This window comes from Chiloscyllium plagiosum, unplaced genomic scaffold, assembly GCF_037043375.1.
Source record: "Chiloscyllium plagiosum isolate Xiang-an unplaced genomic scaffold, Cpla_swu_hap1 HiC_scaffold_4, whole genome shotgun sequence".
Classification (NCBI taxonomy): Eukaryota; Metazoa; Chordata; class Chondrichthyes; order Orectolobiformes; family Hemiscylliidae; genus Chiloscyllium; species Chiloscyllium plagiosum.
In genome coordinates this window covers 38,911,757-38,931,448 of record NW_028270142.1, presented here as the reverse complement: position 1 = coordinate 38,931,448, position 19,692 = coordinate 38,911,757, and the positions used below count along the sequence as shown (strand labels likewise).

The window sequence follows — 19,692 nt, the reverse complement described above, 5'->3', positions numbered from 1 at the left end:
GGAACATCCATACTGCCGGCCCGCTCTGGGTTCTTATAAAGTGAACAGCGGCCTCTAAGCTATAAGGAATAAGCAAACTCCTTACAGATGACCAGATCTTTACTGACAAATCGTTTGATTCTGATAAGTAAATGCAGTAAAATAATAAACGCAACAACAGAAATTGCTGGAGAAACTCAAGTCTGGCAGAATCTGTGCAGAGAAAACAGTAATTTTTCGAGTGCAGTGACCCTTCAGAACTTTTTAAGTTGGTTGTTTATTTAACAGTCTAAAAATCATATACCCCGAGACACTCTCCCTTTGCGGATGTGTAATTTACATTCATGGAAAAGCAAGCGAGTTTCTGAATACTTTCACCTTTGCTGATTCTGGCTCTCGGGCCCATTGCAAGAAACAGAAATTGTCAGAAACTGACAAAGAAGCCAGCCATGTTGGAAAAGTTCGTTTTTAGTCCCTGTAGCCCTTTTGATAGGGACTGCGCTGCATGGTTGCCGCTGTCTGAGCAGCCAACTTCAGCAAGAACCCAAATATCTGAGTAGGCTAATGGAATAGGCCGTGCTTTATCACCAATCGGGGAATAGGCAGAAGTTGAACAATACAAGGCACAACTCTGGGAGTTCAGGTTTAGTGACACCACTCAAAGTAAGTGAAATGACTCAGAATCAATCCTAATGTTTACGCTTTATTGATAATGACGATGTCACTCTCGGTAATTGTCCACAGATAAAGAAAATACCAGTTAAACTGATTTACAGTCACGGACTTCTCGACCTGGCTGTGTTCTCTAGCTAGACTGAATACAATGAGGCCCCTATTTGCAGATCGATCGCTCGTCAGCAAATCGCTGTGAGACTGACAGTCACTAGGGTAAAGGAGCTTGTCCCCGTTTCTGTCGCATTTTATGAAACGAGATTCTATAATCTTGAGATTTCAGGACTGGGAGGACTGAAACGTCTGCTACTTTCTGCAACGAGCTCAGAACGGACTTCTCACACAATAGCCAAATATTCGAAACAAAAACAAAACAGACAAAAACTCAGCAGGTCTGGCAGCATCTGTGGAGAAAAAGCAAAATTAACGTTTCTTCAGAACTTCAGAAGAGTCATTACACCCGAAACATTCATTTTGCGTTCTCTCCACAGATGCTGCCAAACCTGCTGAGTTTTTCCTGCAATTTCCGTTTTGCGTCTGATTTCCACATTTTTTTTGGTTTTCAGCTAAATATTCCGCCTTTAGATTCCAGATTCAGTTCATTCTCCGGCTCGGTCACAGGCTTTCAACTCTTCTGTCTCGGGGAGTGGGGAGGATTAGGTAGAACCGGTTGGAATTACTATTGATGCTGCAACCAAATATTTGAAATATTGAAAAAAATCAAATATTTATGTTCGCTATTTTCATCTTTCTATTCTCTCCCGTGTCCTGGGACCTATATCTATCTCTTAACCAACACTACACGAGCAGATTCCCTGTCTGAGAACTTGCTGCGCCAAACAGCCGGGCGTGTTTCCTTTTGGAACAGTCACCATCCTTTCACAGTACTGCACAGTCTCTGAAGCTTATGGAAAGTGCTGTAGCAGTACAAGTTCTAAGTGATCATTTTCAAACCATTCTACAGGTTCTTCCTGCCAATGTCTCACACATTTGCCAGCTTCGTTGCTGTTGGTTTTTGAACCGGTCTATTATGTCAGAGCAACTCATTGTACAGTGTTGGTCAGCCCATTTTGTCGAATGTAACTATAGCCGAATCATAGAAACAGGCCATTTGGCCCAACAAGTCCACACCAACCCTCCAGAGAGTAGCCCTCCCAGACCGATGGCCCTACTACTCGACATTTACCCCTGATTATGAACCTAAACCACACATCCCTGAACAGTTTTGGCAATTTAGCATGGCCAGTTCACCTAACCTGTACAACCTTGGATTATGGGAGGAAACCAACGTAGACACGGGGAGAATGTGCAGACAGTTGCCTGAGGCTGGAACGGAACCAGTAGGATTAAATTGCAGTGGAACCAAGGCTACTGATGATTTAATTCAGAGCCATGGTAAAGATTTTTCCTTGTTGAATGTAAAATAGTTGCCAGAGATATATGTAAGCGAACAATGGATAGTGCTCTGAAAATATTATTCCCAATAAAGGATTTGCGTTGATGATCCTTTTTTACAGAGCATTTGAGCTGACTAAACATGCACAGGACGCAGAAAATATGACATTATTGACATCATTGAAAGACTGCCTCTACATCTATCTGTTGCATTGCTTCCATATGAAGTCATGTTTTGTTCTGATAAACACTTGATTCAGGAGTTCTACAGTATGATTATATCATCCAGCGATGAAGAAGTCTGGAGTTCCTCCAATCCTCATCACCCTGATATAGCTCACTAAACACATACCTAAATTTGACATCCACCCACCATAATTCCTGTCTTTAATGAAACATAAGCAATAGGAGCAGGAGTAAACTGTACAGTATATAGATGCTGCACCATTGTTCAATACTATCATGACTGATCTTTGGCATCAACTTCAACTTCTGTATGAAGTGGATAAATATTTATACAAACATTAAAAAAGAAGCAAATGTACACCATTTGGCCCCTCATGCTTTCTCCGTCAATGAATGAGATCATGGTTAATCTGTTCATGTTTCAAATTCCACGTTCTGATCTATCCTCAATAATCTTTATTATAGAATCATATTAGACAAAAGAGGATCTTTGGCCAATTGAGTCTGCACTGACAAAATAAACTATTCTAAATCTACACTAGTTCCACTTTCCAGCACTTGGCCCATCACCTTGAATATTATGACATTACATTTCACTCAATCCCATCTTAATTTATAAACCTTTTCCATTAAAACATTTAATGACTTAGCTTCCACTGCTTTTTCAGGCTGAGAATTCAAAAGTGATTTTCTCACAAGTGGGTCAATAATTTGAACAAGCCATTCCAACTGACAATTAACATTTTCATGATTTGAACAAGCTCAGCACGTGAACTCAATAAATTAAATTCAACTGCTCAGTTTAATATTCCTCACAAAATCAGCTACCCAGTTAACATATGTGGATCACAAAGGAATGGAAAAATCATACTTATCCATTCTGCTGATCTCAAAGGTCATGCAGTTTACACTCTATTTTTGCCCTGCATCCTTCAAAAACAGTCTAACAAAAACATTGATCACTTTAGAATCATAGAGTCATAGAGATGTAGAGCATGGAAACAGACCCTTCAGTTCAACTTGTCCATGCTGACCAGATATCCCAACCCAATCTAGTCCCACTTGCCAGCACCTGGCCCATATCCCTCCAAACCCTTCCTATTCATATACCCATTCAGATACCTTTTAAATGTTGCAATTATACTAGCCTCCACCACTTCCTCTGGCAGTTCATTCCATACACGTACCACCCTCTGCATGAAAAAGATGCCCCTTAGGTCTATTTTATATCTTTCCCCTCTCACCCTAAATGTATGCCTCCTAGTTCTGAACTCCCCCACTCCAGGGAAAAGACTTTGTCTATTCATCCTATGCATTGCCCCTCATAACTTTGTAAACCTCGATAAGGTCGCCCCTCAGCCTCCGATGCTCCAGGGAAAACAACTCTAGCCTGTTCAACCTCTCCCGATAGCTCAAATCCTCCAACTCTGGCAACATTCTTTAAATCTTTTTGGAACCCTTTCAGGTTTCACAACATCTTTCCAATAGGAAGGAGACTAGAATTGCACGCAATATTCCAACAGTAGCCCAACCAACGTCCTGACCAGCTGCAACATGACCTCCCAACTCCTGTATTCAATACTCTGACCAATAAAGGAAAGCATACCAAATGCCTTCTTCACTCTCCTATCTACCTGTGACTCTACTTTCAAGGAGCTATGAACCTGCACTCCAAGGTCTCTTTGTTCAGCAACACTCCCTAGGACCTTACCATTAAGTGTATAAATCCTGCTAAGATTTGCTTTCCCAAAATTCAGTACCTCGCATTTATCTGAATTAAACTCCATCTGCCACTTCTCAGCTCATTGACCCATCTGATCAAGATCCTGTTGTAATCTGAGGTAACCTTCTTCGCTGTCCACTACACCTCCAATTTTTGGTTTCAGCTGCAAAATTTCTAACTATACCTCTTGTGTTCACATCCAAATCATTTATATACATGATGAAAAGTAGAGGGCCCAGCACTGATCCTTGTGGCACTCCACTGGTCACAGGCCTCCAGCCTGAAAAACAATCCTCCACCACCACCCTCTGTCTTCTACCTTTGAGCCACTTCTGTATCCAAATGGATTGTTCTCCCTGTATTCCATGAGATCTAAATTTGCTAACCAGTCTCCAATGGGGAACATTGTCGAATGCCTTACTGAAGTCCACACAAATTACATCTACCACTCTGCCCTCATCAATCCTCTTTGTTACTTCTTCAAAAAATTCAATCAAGTTTGTGAGACATGATTTCCTACACATAAAACCATGTTGACTATCCCTAATCAGTCCTTGCCTTTCCAAATACACGTATATCCTTTACCAGGATGTTGCCAGGGTTGAAGAATTTGAGCTATAGGGAGAGGTTGAATAGGCTAGGGCTCTTTTCCCTGGAGCAACAGAGGCTGAGGGGTGACCTTACAGAGTTTTATAAAATCATGAGGGGCAACGATAGGATAAATAGACAACGTCTTTTCCCTGGAGTAGGGGAGTCCAGAACTAGAGGGCATAGGTTTAGGGTGAGAGGGGAAAGACATAAAAGGGGCAACATCTTCACTCAGAGGATGGTATGTGTATGGAATGAGCTGCCAGAGGAAGTGGTGGAGGCTAGTACAATTGCAACATTTAAAAGGCATCTGGATGAGTATATGAACAGAAAGGGTTTGGGGAGATATGGGCCAGCTGCTGGCAGATGGGACTAGATTGGGTTGGAATATCTGGTCAGCATGGATAAGTTGGACCGAAGGGTCTGTTTCCATGCTGTACATCTCTATGATTCTATAACTTGCCCACCACCGACATCAGGCTCACTGGTTTTTAGTTCTCTGGTTTGTCCTTACCACATTTCTTAAACAGTGGCACCACATTATCCAATCTCCAGTCTTCTGGCACCTCACCTGTGATTATCGATGTTACAAATATCTCAGTAAGAGGCCTAGCAATCACTTCCCTAGCTTCCCACAGAGTTCTAGGGTACACCTGATCAGGTCTGTAATTAGATTAGATTAGATTAGATTACTTACAGTGTGGAAACAGGCCCTTCAGCCCAACAAGTCCACACCGACCCGCCGAAGCGCAACCCACCCATACCCCTACATGTACCCCTTTTTACCTAACACTACGGGCAATTTAGCATGGCCAATTCACTGACCTGCACATCTTTGGACTGTGGGAGGAAACCGGAGCACCCGGAGGAAACCCACACAGACACGGGGAGAATGTGCAAACTCCACACAGTCAGTCGCCTGAGTCGGGAATTGAACCCGGGTCTCTGGCGCTGTGAGGCAGCAGTGCTAACCACTGTGCCACCGGTCCTGGGGATTTATCCACTTTTATGCATTTCAAGACATCCAGCACTTCCTCCTCTGTAATATGGACATTTTTCAAGATGTCACTATCTACTTCCCTACATTCTATATCTTCCATGTCCTTTTCCACAGTAAATACTAATGCAAAATACTCGTTTAGTATCTCCCCCGTCTCTTGCGGCTCCACACAAAGGCTGCCTTGCTGATCTTTGAGGGGCCCTTTTCTCTCCCTAGTTACCCTTTTGTTGTTAATGTATTTTTAAAAACCCTTTTGATTCTCCTTAAATCTATTTTCCAAAGCTATCTCATGTCCCTTTTTTGCCCTCCTGATTTCTCTCTTAAGTATTCTCCTACTGTCTTCTAAGGATTCACTCGATCTATCCTGTCTACACCTGACATATGCTTCCGTTTTCTTACTCAAACTCTCAATATCTTTCGTCGTCCAGCATTCCCTATACATACCAACCTTTCTTTTCACCCTAATATAAATATACTTTCTCTAGACTCTCGTTATCTAATTTATGAAGGATTGCCATATTCCAGCTGTCCCTTTACCTGCGAACATCTGCCCCCATCAGCTTTTGAAAGTTCTTGCCTAATACCGTCAAAATTGGCCTTTCTCCAATTTAGAGCTTCAACTTTTAGATCTGGTCTATCTTTTTCCATCACTATTTTAAAACTAATAGAATTATGATCGCTGGCCCCAAAGTGCTCCCACACTGACATCTCAGTCACCTACCCTGCCTTATTTCCCAAGAGTAGGTCAAGTTTTGCACCTTCTCTAGTAGGTACATCCACATACTGAATCAGAAAAATTTCTTGTACATGCTTAACAAATTCCTCTCCATCTAAACCCTTAACATTATGGCAGTCTGAGTCTATGTTTGGGAAGTGAAAATCCCCTACCATAACCACCCTATTATTCTTACAGATAACTGAGATCTCCTTACAAATTTGTTTCTCAATTCACCTCTGACTATTCGGGGGTCTATAATACAATCCCAATATCATCCCTTTCTTATTTCTCAGTTCCACCCAAATAACTTCCCTGGATGTATTTCCAGGAATATCCTCCCTCAGTACATCTGTAATGCAATCCCTTATCAAAAATGCCACTCCCCCTCCTCTCTCACCTCCCTTTCTGTCCTTCCTGTAGCATTTGCATCCTGGCACATTAAGCTGCCATTCCTGTCCATCCCTCAACCATTACTTTCTTGACTTGGAGAACTTGCTCCATTTCCACTGCTGGATTAAGGTTCATATTCACCATCCCATTTTTGCTAAGCTCCCATCAAATCACAAATGCTAAATCAGATTTACTAACTTAATTGCCTTTCTTTCTACTCCTTTCAAGACCTGAACAATCCCTTCCGTATAGTTTAGTGTTTCATATTGCTCACAATACTCAAGATAGTTGGGATCCACATTACTCTTTCCCTGCCTTAAAACCGATTTTTAATCAAAGACCACTTATTGCATCGTCATCTCACAACGTGATTCCAATATCTCCCCTCATAGTTCTACCATTCATGGAGAACACCCTGGATGAAGATAAAGATGACCACCCACCAATCATCTCCCTCTAATGAATGAACAGCCCCCTGGTCTGGTAAGAGTATAACAATTTTGCCTTTTTATGGAAAATTAAGGGTCAGTAAAAAGTAATAATAAAAAAAAGACTCATATAGGTGAGTTCAACATTGAAGAGAGGTTTATAGAATTCAAGAGAATTCAACTTACATAGCTGAAAATGTAGTTACCGTTGGTAGGTCTAAGAGAGGGCAATGCACAAGTGGCCAGAATGATCCTGTGGTCAGGTGAATCCCACAAAGGATATGTTCCACTCCAGTGAGTGTGTGAATAAGATCAGTGTGAGTTAGCATGATACACTGATATCATTGGATAGACCCTTCTGAATCTGACTAGAAAAGTTTGAATAATAGCTGATAACACACGGAGCTTTTTTTTTGGAAGGAATCACTGAATCAGTAATTTAGAAATTCACTCAGACAAGAGATTTACAATCAGTGGAATCTAGTGTTATCATGATATTCTAAGGCTAAAGCTAACATACCTTCTATAATTGTGGACCAAATTAAAGTCATTTGTTCAATTGTACCCATATCAGCTTCTCATTTACCTGATGAAGGGCTTATGCCCAAGACGTTGACTTTTCTGCTCCTCAGATGCTGCCTGACTTGCTGTGCTTTTCCAGCGCCACCCTTTTTGACTCTGGCTCACCAATATCTGCAGTCCTCACTTTCTCCTAGGTGCTGTAACATTACTGCGAAGCCTCTTCCAAGGATGCCCACCTTGAAGAAGTTCTCCTCCTCCCTTCACAAGGATCTCAATGAGCCTCTCTCCCACTGCAGCCCCCATTTTATCTCCTCTGCCCTGAAGCTCTTCAACCACATCCCGAAGCAGCCATGCTACAACAGCCATGTGTCCTTCATCAGTATCTGCCTACGTAATCAACTTATTTCCCCATTGGACTCCAGACCACATGCAGACCATCACAATTTGGACTAACCAGGATTACTGTTAGCTACAGCAAATCGAAAGCCTCCAGAAATGGTTCTCCCTCTGGATTCTCCACTCCATGCTTGCAGCCATGGATTGCCACCTACTCTCCCTGCAGTCAACTCCACCCAGCTCGGGACAACATTCACCCAGACTTGTAAAGGACCTCTGTTGTTCTTCATCCTGAGAAGGATCCACACATTCAACAAATGCTTTTTCTCCAACTCATCAGACATTAAGGAATGTAAATACACCAACTCTCATGTGCTTACCTCCAAACCGGGAATCCTCAACAACTCCAGACCCTAACCCCGTCCTCTGGAACCCAGTTGGACGTCACTATCCACGTGGGTGCTACTGCCACCACTACTGCAAAACATTACATCACTTCTGCTCCCACTGCTGAACTCACAGCAGCCACTGCCGACCATACTGCCTCTGCGATCGCTACCAAAACTGCCACCTCCGTGAATGCAGCCAGTTTTTCTGTGAACACTGCCCACCACATCACTTCCACCACCGTGGTTGATACTGCCAATGCTACTTCAGCCCCCATTGACGTCACTGACCAGAACACCAACGACAATCATGCCATCCCTATTGACAGCACTGCTTACACGAATGCCACCAAGGTCTTCACTTTCACCCCCATGGTTGATACTGCCAATGCTACTTCCACCTCCATTGATGTCACTCACCAGAACACCAACGATAGCCATGCCGTCCCTATTGACAGCAATGCTTACGCGAACACCACCAAGGACTTCACTTCTGCCCCATGGTTGCTGCTGAACACGCTACTTCCAACCCTGCAAACACCACCACTGGTGTCACTTACCTAAGCACTGCTGACCCTGTCGCCTCTGCAGCCATCGCTGAGGACACCGTTTCAGTGAATGCCACCAAGAACATCACTTCTGCCCCTGCTGCAGACCTCACCGCAGCTTCTGCCAGCCATACTGCTTCTACAATCACTGCCAGAACTACCATCACGTCTACAATCATTGCCAGAACTATCATCTCTACATTCACCGCTAGAACACCAACCTCTATGGTAAACACATTCCTGATGAAGGTCTCATGCCCGAAGTATCGATTCCCCTGGTCCTTGGACGCTGCCTGAACGGTTGTGCTTTTCCAGTGCCACCCTTTTTGGCTTCTTACTTTCTTTGCCCAGAAGACTGCCCTCCATGTTCAGTGCTAAGGAGGGTAGTGCCAAGTACTGAATGAGCAACTAATTTAGAAATTTCTACTTGCATTTGTTGGATAAACAGTTTTGAAAAGAAAAATATGTTCAATTTGAAACTTATTTTGTATTAAGTTCACATTAAGTGATGCATGATTATTTTGCATCATTTTACATATAATCTCAACTGAAAACATGTGTCTAATATTCTCTTTAATAAAAGGCTCTTGTATGTTCAAACTAAGCTGTTAATACTCTCTTGTTCTCCAGGAAAGTGAGTGCTGGGCTAGATTTCAACTTTAAATAGAAATTAAATGATCCTCTGTGCTGCCTATTCAGAGTTTTGATCACTCATTTCTTGCAGTTAACTAAAGTAGAAAGTATAGAAGGGAGTACATTTATTCTAAACAGTCAATATATCAAGAACTTTCTCTGTGCTACCAGTTAAATAAAGTGAGTAATGATACTGGGCAGCTTCCTGACACATGTCCAGTCATACTTATATTTAGTGTTAGTGCAGTGCAATATTTTCCACTCCATGATACCAAAATGGCTTGAGTTTTTGCATTACCTTTGTGTTTCAATTGAATCACAACCAAATATGAAACCTTTGTTAATGCAAGTTTTTTTTATTTTAAAAATGCCTCCGATCTCCCACCTTTAAGGAGAAAGTGAGGACTGCAGATACTGGAGATCAGAGTCGAGAGTGTAGTGCTGGAATGCACAGCATTCCTCATTCCTGATGAAGGGCTTTTGCCTGAAATGTCGATTCTCCTGCTCCTTGGATGTGCCTGAACTGCTGTGCTTTTCCAGCACCACACTTTTCACCCTCCCATCTTTAAGCTTTGGGATGAATGAGGATAAGTTGAAGAACCTGCCTTATCTAGTTTCCTTGAGAGTAGGAAGTCATGACCATTTTCATAACTATGTAAGAAATTTTTTTAAAAATTACTTTGATGGCTGAATGGCCTCTATCTGTATTGTAATTACTCAATGCGATTTCTTAGTAACAAAATTATAGTTACCTTTTCAGTCCAAAGTAATTGGTCAGCTGAAAGAAAAAGCCTGAGTAAACCTGAAGAGCTGGATTTAGATAGCAATGAGGGTAATATTGAATGACAATCCCTGTTGGTAGGCTTTTCACCACTTATTAGTGAGAATCATATCCTAATGTCTGGAATTTAGTTGGAAAATTTGACTTGTTGCTCCTGATGTTGAAAATGGCTTTGCAGGACTTCTCATGGGACTTTTCAAAACTTCACATTATAGCCCACATCATTCAGGACCTGAGAAGATTCTACCCAGAATTTTGCTGTTGAAAATGTATTTGGGAAGCCCAAACAGAGGCTTGGTTGAAATTTTAAACATTCATTTAGTTAGTGTTATGAGCTCAAGCATCAAATAACATTTCTTCTAAGTTGAAGAAATCTAAAATTCTCATGATTTATTAGCGGAATGATGCCACACAATTCAATGGGTTAAAATAACAGAGTTTTACTTATGTAAGAGTCAAAAAAAAGCAAACAGTAAGTACTAACTTAGTTAATCACTGAATCCCTTAAACCCAAAGTCAGGAGTAGTTGAACATGATTTGTCTGGCAAATGGCACTTGATTACAAAGTATAAATAGGTAATTAAGTAGTAGACACAACTAAGGCTGATCTTATGAATTGACTAAGTAGTTTACCCAGTGTATAGATATTCAAACTCAGTTAGAAAGTCCTTCAAAACCCTCTCTTTTTGACAAAGAATTTTAGCTACTCTTCTTCTAGCATAACTCCCAGCCAGTAGCAGGGCAATACTAATCTGAGTTCCATGGGTATGTCCTTCATCAAAAATGGTCCCCCTTTTGCAGAACCTCCTTGTCTTCATTGTAGGTCTTGAATGCTATCTTCAAGTCATGGAAACAGATGTAGCAACAGTGTATTTGCTTGTTTTAATCTGGATCTGGCCTTTGAATTCTTTGACTTGCCTATACTACATCACTGGACTCATCAACTTCTGAGCTTACAGTTAACTATTTTCTTTTACATATTTCACTGAGTTTTAGTCTCCCTGGACACTTTGGATCCCATTCAGTTTCTTATAAGGAAACTGGTTAAGTGGAGTCAATTTCCTTTATTGAAATTCCTTTTTAAAATTATGTTGTCTAAAAAAAATACACATTTTGAAACTACAGATTCCATCACAAGGAAAAAATAGAATTTGATATGTGAGCATGTATTCATAATGATGTAAATTTCCTGTAAGTTGTGGATGTAAGCATATATTGCAATAAATAAATCATATCTGAATACATACAGAAAATTAAATAAATCAAACCCACGGAATACATAAATACATGAATCAGATCTTGGTGTTCAAGATAACCAAATAAATCAGATCTGGGAGTGTTGTGATACAAAAATAGACATGCTCTTTCAGAACGATTAACTTTGTCATTTTAATATTTGCTGTGAGATAGTCACAGTCTCAAACACCTCTGACTATGCAGCTGGTACTATGGATATTTAATAAAGCAACAAGCTTTACAAGTGAAAAGAGAGGCTAATATTTTGTTTCTATCTTTTGATCAAGTGGTTTTTTTTCTGATACAAAAAGTTTTATCTTGGGTTCACATACATTTCTACGTAGAAAACCAAGTCCCCTTATAGGAAAACAAGATATAGCAGATGTTGGAAATTGGAAATAAAAAAAATAATACTTTTAAAATACTCAGAAACTGGAAGCTGTGAAAAATGAAACAGAGTTAAAGTTTCCGATCAATGATTTTTCATTAGGACTGTTGAGTACAGTACTTCCAGCATTTTCTATTTAGTTCTTCCTTCCACAAATGATCCATAAGTTAATGCACCCAGGCTTAACAACTGACCCCAAATCACTGGAGATGCTGATCAAATTTTCGCATCCCCTTCTACAGAAGCAAAACACTGCAATCCTTGACCAATGTTTATAGATTAAAGCTTCTCAGTCCAATTTATTGACGGGTTAGATTTTAGAGATGGCAAAAAATTCAGCAAGACACAAATGTTCAAAATTCAACAGAGCTTGAATTTGACTATGCAGCATTGAAATAACTATCTTAGAAAAGCCTCCCTAATTAAGCCAAAAAATAATAGAACAATTTAATGTAACAGTTAAGTTTGGTTCTCAAAACAAACCTAGAGGATAAGACATTGCAGTGATTTTCATAGCTGCCAATGATCAGAAAGTAGTGAAAGGGATAGGGTGAGAGGAAGGACATTGTTTTACCCAACCAATGACATTGGCAGAAATCAGATTGATATTCCTTGTTTGTCTCTGTAAAGCTGGCCTCATGCATCACCTGAGCTAAGTCTCACAACAAGTCATGTGAGATGGCAGGAAACACAATACAGCAACATTTTAAAAGTGAGAGTGGAAATGAGAGAGTAATGACTCAAAAGTTGAGAAGTTTGTGCAGCATTCATAGCAGCAAGCAGATGAAATAATGGAATCCCCAAAAACTCTTTTTGGTTTCCTCCAATAAATAAGCAAATTAGAATCCAGCAGTTCCTGCACCTTTTGAGGCTTTTTTTTTTAACGTGGAAAGCAGTAATTATTTTATGCAATACCCAAATTGTTCAAATTAATACTTGTTTTCAATGTTGAATTAATATAATTCCTGTTACATCCTCAGGACATCCAGAGCTTTTTACAAACGAGTAAGTATTTGAAGTGAAATCTCTGCTGTGACGTAGGGAAACAGGACAGCCATTTTTATTCACAGCAAATCACTATAAATGGTAATGATGTAAGTGATCAAATCATCCATTTTAGATGTTGGTTGAGGGATAATATTCACCCACAAAGAACATGTTTTTCTTCCTGTAAAAATGTCATTGGATAGTTTTATGTCTGAGAGGGCATACCTTATCTGACAGAGGGCACCCCTGTTAGGCTGCATTCCCTTGATACTATAACAAAAATTCAGCCTTAAAGCCTGCAGTAGGTCTTGTAAAAACAGCCTTCTGACTCAGAATCATGGGAGCCATACATTAAATCAGAATGAGATCACAGAAGATATACAATAAATTTTACATTCTCAATCTAATGTCACCTTTTTTGATGTTAGTGCACAGACTGGAACTTTTTTTATAGAGCTAAACCTTCTTCCATTTATTGGATGGAAAATTCAAATTTGGAAGAACTAATGGTGTCCATTCCCATTACAGGCATATTCATCCTTCACCCAAAGTTTCTCATGACAAAAGATTTTGCAAAAAATTTATCTTCATTTTAAATTTTGCTTTAGTCTCTGAATCAGTGGTCAAGAAATTAAAGACACCTGACGAAATCCACTAAATACATTATATTTTCTCTTATTAGAATTAAGTCAACAATAAATAAAAATGTTCTGCTGTTTTGAGTACTCGGTTTGGGCTTCAAGCTCGTAAGCATCTGTGGTGTTTAATCAGACATGCAGAGAAACACAAGCAGGCAGTCTGTCAAAGAAGCTTGCAGCTGACTTGACAGAAAGAGGTTGTGATGAAGTCTGGAGCTTGTAGTGGTTAAAAACAATGCTCTGCTCTTATTGCCTTTCAAGAACCACACTTTGCCCAGAGCTCGCTGTACAATCATTGCTGTGTCCTTGCTAATAGTGTCAAGCACGATCTTTCACTGAGTACAGTAGCATAGTGATTATGCTACTGCACTGTAAGTCACTGACAGGAAGTTCAAATCTCACCTTGGCAACAGGGTGGAGGAAGGGTGAGTGAATGGGAAATATAAATTCAAGTAATTAAATAAATCTTAAATAAAACAGCATCATCATTATAACGACTATGAAAACATCAGACTGTTGTAAAAACACATGTAATTCATTAATGTACTCTAGAACTCTGTAGGAAGCTAGAGAAGTGATTGCTGGGCCTCTTGCTGAGATATTTGTATCATCAGTAGTCACAGGTGAAGTGCGGAAGACTGGAGGTTGGTTAATGTGGTGCCACTGTTTAAGAAGGGTGGTAAGGAGAAGCCAGGGAACTATAGACCAGTGAGCCTTACGTCGGTGGTGGGCAGGTTGTTGGAGGGAATCCTGAGGGACAGGATGTGGAAAGGCAAGGACTGATTGGGGATAGTCAACATGGATTTGTGCATGGGAAATCATAAACTCAAATCAAACTTGATTGAGTTTTTTGAGGAAGTAACAAAGAGGATTGATGAAGGCAGAGCGGTAGATGTCATCTATATGGACTTCAGTAAGGCGTTCGACAAGGTTCCCCATGGGAGACTGATTAGCAAGGTTAGATCTCACAGAATACAGGGAGAACTAGCCATTTGGATACAGAACTGGCTGAAAGGTAGAAGACAGAGGGTGGTGGTGGAGGGTTGTTTTTCAGACTGGAGACCTGTGACCATTGGAGTGCCACAAGACTCGGTACTGGGTCCTCTACTTTTTGTCATTTACATAAATGATTTGGATGCGAGCATAAGAGGTACAGTTAGTAAGTTTGCAGATGACACCAAAGTTGGAGGTGTCATGGACAGCGAAGAGGGTTATCTCAGATTACAACAGGATCTTGACCAGATGGTGGATTAGTGGTGCTGGAAGAGCACAGCATCCGCCGACATTTCCGCCACCTCCAAACAGACCTCACCACCAGGGATATATTTCCCTTCCCACCCCTTTCCGCCTTCCGCAAAGACCGTTCCCTCCGTGACTACCTGGTCAGGTCCACGCCCCCCTACAACCCACCCTCCCATCCTGGCACTTTCTCCTGCCACCGCAGGAACTGTAAAACCTGCGCCCTCACCTCTATCCAAGGCCCTAAACGAGCCTTCCACATCCATCAATGTTTTAACTGCACATCCACTAATATCATTTATTGTATCCGTTTCTCCCGATGCGGTCTCCTCTACATTGGGGAGACTGGGCGCCTCCTAGCAGAGCGCTTTAGGGAACATCTCCGAGACACCCGCACCAATCAACCACACCGCCCCGTGGCCCAACATTTCAACTCCCTCTCCCACTCTGCCGAGGACATGGAGGTCCTGGGCCTCCTTCATCGTCGCTCCCTCACCACCAGACGCCTGGAGGAAGAACATCTCATCTTCCGCCTCGGAACACTTCAACCCCAGGGCATCAATGTGGACTTCAACAGTTTCCTCATTTCCCCTTCCCCCACCTCACCCTAGTTCTAAACTTGCAGGTCAGCACTGTCCCCATGACATGTCCTACCTGCCTATCTCCTTTTCCACCGATCCAATCCACCCTCTCTTCCCTGACCTATCACCTTCATCCCCTCCCCCACTCACCCATTGTACTCTATGTTACTTTCTCCCCACCCCCACCCTTCTCTAGCTTATCTCTCCACACTACAAGCTCACTGCCTTTATTCCTGATGAAGGGCTTTTGCCCAAAACGTCGATTTCAAAGCTCCTTGGATGCTGCCTGAACTGCTGTGCTCTTCCAGCACCACTAATCCAGAATCTGGTTTCCAGCATCTGCAGTCATTGTTTTTACCTCTTGACCAGATGGGCCAATGGGCTGAGAAGTGGCACATGAAGTTTAATTCAGATAAATGCAAGGTGCTGCATTTTTGGGAAAGCAAATCTTAGCAGGACTTATACACTTAATGGTAAGGTCCTAGGAAGTGTTGCTGAACAAAGAGACCTTGGAGTGCAGGTTCATAGCTCATTGAAAGTGTTGTCGCAGGTAGATAGGATAGTGAAGAAGGTGTTTGGTATGCTTTACTTTATTGGTCAGAATATTGAGTACAGGGGTTGGGAGGTCATGTTGCGGCTAGACAGGACATTGGTTAAGCCACTGTTGGAATATTGCATGCAATTCTGGTCTCCTTCATATTGGAAAGATGTTGTGAAACTTGAAATGATTCAGAACATATTTACAAGGATGCTGCCTGGTTTGGAGGATTTGAGCTAAAGAGAGATGCTGAACAGGCTGGGGCTGTTTTCCCTGGAGCGTCAGAAGCTGAGGGGTGACCTTATAGAGGTTTACAAAATTATGAGGGGCATGGATAGGGTAAATAGGCAAAGTCTTTTCCGTGGGATCGGGGAGTCCAGAACTAGAGGGCATAAGTTTAGGGGAAGAGGGGAAAGATATAAAAGAGACCTAAGGGGCAACCTCTTCACACAGAGGGTGATACGTATATGGAAGGTGCTGCCAGAGGAAGTAGTGGAGGCTGGTACAATTGCAACATTTAAGAGGCATTTGGATGGGTATATGAATAGGAAGGGTTTGGAGGGATATGGGCCGGGTGCTGGCAGGTGGGACTAGATTGAGTTGGGATATCTGGTCGGCATGGACAAGTTGGACCAAAGGGTCTGTTTTCATGCTGTACATCTCTATGACTCTATGACTCTAATGTACTTTAGGAAAAGGATTCTGCTGTCACTACATATTAGTGACACCAGCCTCAAAGCAATGTGATTGACTTTCAACGAGACATTCAGTTGTTCAAGAAGGTTGAAAATCACACAACACCAGATTATATTCCAACAGGTTTATTTGGAAGCACTAGCTTTTGGAGCACTGCTCCTTCATCATAGGCTGTGGAATGGCAGCCTAAACAAGGCCCATAGTACCCCACTAGTCCTTGCCATTGTGTATGAAGCCTCCAGCCCCTCTTCATTTCACCCCATCAACATGTCATCCTATTCCTTTCTTTCTCATGTTTATAAGAATATTTTCCTTTAAATGCACCCCCTCATACATTTCCTATAGCAGCACATTTCACATTCTCATCACTCAAGTTTCTCCTGAATTTCTGATTGAATTTATGATCACATTCATTACCTGTATTTTGGTGTCTTTCTCACCCCACCTTCCACAAATTTAAGTATCTTTATGCCTATATATGAATGTAAGGCACATGTCAGTGGGAGCTCATCTGCATTGGTCTTTTTATTGCTTGCTTCCCACACCTTTCTTAAAATATTAACAAGTGAAATCCATTTCTTTCTTCAACAAAAACATGGTGTGCTTGGTTGCAAATTATCTATTTAGTCTTCTCTCCCTTCCCTGTTAAAATTTCTTCTAAATAATAGTTCTTTCCCTGCTTTAAGAGCATCCCAAGGCTCATCTGGATGTTATCATTTCTAACTCATACTTACTATGTAATCTGGTTGTCCTCTCTAAACACCATTGGTAGACACTATTTTGCGATGCAAACTGCCTCAGCTTCATTGAGCGTTGGAGCTTCAGATCCAGTGGTTTGGTCAGCTTTACATTTCATTGAAATATGAAATATGAGCAGCAGAGGTCATTACCTCAGACTATTTGGTAAATCTGTGGAGAGATGAATTGAATTAATGTTTCCTGAAGAAGATTCATATCAGAAATTAAACATTAACTGCTTCTTTCTAATTGGATGGGTAACAAAAGCAAAATACCATGGCTGCTGGAAATCATCAATTAGATAATTATTTAAATAATAATAATCTGTAGGGTTATGGGGAACAGGCAGAACAGTGACATTATACCAAAGTGGTCAGAGAACTGGTGCAGACACAATGGACCAAATGATCTTCTGCTGCATCATGACAATTCTGTGCTTCTGAAATCTCTACAGAAAAGGAATGAAACCAATGAATCACCCACTTTTGGCTTAGGCACCAGACATGACAACAGTAAATTTGGCCCGTTCACAATGACATAGGAACAGGTGTATGCTGCTCTGCTATTTAATACAATTATGGCTGGTCGAATATTTCAATGCATTGATAACAGACAATACATTATCCCCATGACCTTTTACATCAAAGATAGTCAAATGTATATCAACATCAAAAATGCTGAAGAAATAAGCTTCCATAACTTTCTAGGGTAGAGAATGCCAAAGCTTCACCAATTTCTGAGTCAAATAAAAATTCACCTCAGTCCTAAATGCTATCCTCCCCTTATTTTTAAATTGTCACTGCTGAATCCAGACTCCCCAGCCAGGGAAAACATCTTACCTCTATCTACCCTTTTTATCCCTTTAACTATTTTGTAGGTTTCAATGAGAGCATCTTTAGAGAGTACAAGTACAGTTTGTGCAATTTCTTTTCGTAGACAGTCCCACCATCCTGGTAACAAGTAATGGTGAACATTCATTGCACACTCTCTATGGCAAAAATATCTTTTCTGAGATGAGGAGACCAAAACACAGTTCTCCAGGTGCAGTATGACTAAGCTCATATACTATTGAAGCAATTTGCAAAATCTTCCTTACTGACATTTGGCAATTTGTGCTAAATTTGGGAGAACTGGCCAATGGACTAGTAAAGAACAGCCTAACACTGTCATATATACTCACAGAATCATAACTTATAGATAACGTCCTGATACAAATATCACCATCCCTGGATATGTTCTGCCTTACTATCAGTGCAGAGTTACTATAAGTGTCAGTACAGTGATATGTGGTCAGGAAGGAATTTTATGGGAGTCTCCAATATTGATTTGGGAACCAAAGATGTCTCATGGCATCAGGACAAACATGACCAAGGAAACCTCATGCTAGTTTCACTTACTGGTCCCCACAGTTGATGAAGCAGTTTTCCTTCCTCCATGTTAAAAAACACTTGGAAGAAATAGGGGCAGCATGTTGGTTCAGTGGTTAGCATGTTGCCTCACAGCACTAGGAACCTGAGTTCTATTCCAGCCTTGGGTGACTGTCGGTGGAGTTTGGAGTTTGAACATTCTCCCCTGTCTGCATGGGCTTCTGCTGGGTGTTCCAGTTTCTTCCCACAGTCTAAAGATTGACAGGTCATGTGGACTGGCTGTGCTAAATTGACCCATAGTATCCAGAGAGTGGCAGGCTAGGTGGGTTAGCCATGGGAAATGTGGGGCGATGGAGTTTGGGTGTGGGGGGTCAAGATGTCCGAGGGTTGGTACAGACTTGATGGGCTGACTGGCCTGTTTCCACACTGTAGGTGTTTTCTGATTCTATGATTCTCTGTTCACTTCAATCTACATGTTTCCGAAACATCTGTCTATGGCTGTACTGACAATGTAACGGAGAATCATAGAATCAGAGAATTCCCTACAGTATGGAAAGAGACCCATTGAGTCTGCACCAACCCTTTGACACCCTGACCCAGGTTTAAGGTGAGAGAGGAAAGATTTAAAAAGGACCTAAGGGGCAATGTTTTTGCACAGATTGTAGTGCTAGTACGGACGATCTGCCAGAGGAGGTGGTGGAGGTTGGCACAACTTCAAAATTTAAAAGGCCTTCTGAAGGGTATACAAATAGGAAGGGTTTAGAGGGATATGAGCCAAGTGTTGGCAAATGGTACTAGATTAATTTAGGACATCTGGTTGTTTAATAAAAAGTACAGGAAGGCATGCTAAGGGCAGCTCTGGGCATATCGAAAATTATTCATCAACCTGGTGAAACTAGGTCTATTCGCATGTCAAATGCAAAAGCAACATACAATCAACAGAGAGATATGATATCATGACCAGTTGGTCAAATGTAAGCTCTGCAGGCCTGACAAATC

At 41.4% G+C, this 19,692-nt stretch overlaps 1 long non-coding RNA gene across 1 annotated transcript; it reads left to right on the top strand.

The window, feature by feature from the left end:
* The first annotated feature begins 21 nt into the window (after positions 1–21).
* LOC148150114 (uncharacterized) lies at positions 22–9,450 on the top strand. Its single transcript, XR_015756938.1, has 3 exons — positions 22–642; positions 7,044–7,134; positions 7,796–9,450. It is a non-coding gene; the product is annotated as an uncharacterized LOC148150114 (long non-coding RNA).
* The last annotated feature ends 10,242 nt before the right edge of the window (positions 9,451–19,692 follow it).